This window comes from Aplysia californica, unplaced genomic scaffold, assembly GCF_000002075.1.
Source record: "Aplysia californica isolate F4 #8 unplaced genomic scaffold, AplCal3.0 scaffold00578, whole genome shotgun sequence".
NCBI classification, from domain to species: Eukaryota; Metazoa; Mollusca; class Gastropoda; order Aplysiida; family Aplysiidae; genus Aplysia; species Aplysia californica.
This window is the reverse complement of record NW_004797848.1, coordinates 55,222-56,329: the sequence shown is the minus strand read 5'-3', so window position 1 is coordinate 56,329 and position 1,108 is coordinate 55,222. Positions and strand designations below refer to the sequence as shown.

At 42.2% G+C, this 1,108-nt stretch overlaps 1 long non-coding RNA gene across 1 annotated transcript in view; it reads left to right on the top strand.

The window, feature by feature from the left end:
* The window catches only part of LOC101848067, a 14,959-nt gene that overhangs the window by 9,174 nt on the left and 4,677 nt on the right, over positions 1 to 1,108 (top strand). Inside the window, exon 2 of the long non-coding RNA XR_220904.2 lies at positions 392 to 439. This is a non-coding gene — a long non-coding RNA (uncharacterized LOC101848067). The remainder of the gene's footprint in view (positions 1 to 391; positions 440 to 1,108) is intronic.

Genomic DNA, 1,108 nt, shown 5'->3' with positions numbered 1-1,108 from the left:
CTTGTGGGTTCCACTGCAGTGACTGTCTTGTGATGTTTCCGCTGGGCTTTCTTAAATTAAGGTGTGTCCCATCCATCGCCACTTTCTTAGTCCTATTTCTACTTCTATATCCTTTTGTCCTGTCCTTTCCCGCAGCTCTTCATTTCTTATTCTATCCTGCCACTTAATTCTTAGAATATCCTCATACATCTGTTGATGAAAGTCTGGACTTCGTTTTGCAGCGGTAGAGGAGTACAGACTTGACGTTGGAGTTCAAGAGTCGAATCTTGGTGCGCAGTGAGATCTTGCTTGCTTATTACTTGTTGTATATTTCAACTACTTCATATTTGAGATCAATTTCTTTACATGATTTCTGTATAATGTTTATTTACTTCTATTATTTTATTGGCAGTGATTGTGGACAACAGCGAGCTCTACGGGACGTCAGGGAGCGTAGCAGGTTGGTACTCAAGCACAATTGGTCACTTTTAAGGGCAAGCGGGCTAACCTATATTTCGGGGGTTTCCAGAAATCTTGACCTGCGGTTTCCAGAAATCTTGACCTACGGTTTCCAGAAATCTTGACCTACGGTTTCCAGAAATCTTGACCTACACCAAAAGTGGTCATTGCCCTACCTTTAGGAGAAGTTTGGTTTTATTTGTGTGCATATTTGTTTAGATATTATATATAAAACTTTCCTGGTCTTTTAAAGAAACGGGAAAAGGGGCAAAAATATTTGCCTTCGATTTTCTCAAACCAGCATTTTTCGGGATATTCCCCTTGTGCTAAAAAGCAACCAATTAGAGCGTTAGGTCTAGTTGGCAGGTGCTCTGGTGTGGTTTGCTCCTTCTTTCCTGTAAAAAAATCTCTCTTCTCTATCTCCCCTCCTCCTTTTTGTGTGTTTGTTACTCTCTTGTAACACTTCTAATCTTCGGCACTTATTATACCGACCTTATTGTGTTGCAAGTGTAGTAATGAACCAGATACGCACTGGTACAATCGGTGGAAAGATACTGGAAAGACCCTCGGTGACATTTTGGAGAGAGCGACCGAGCATCAATGGGAGGGGGAATGAGAAGTGGGGAAGGGGGAATGAATGAGGGGATGGAGAATTGGAAGGGAAGGGGGG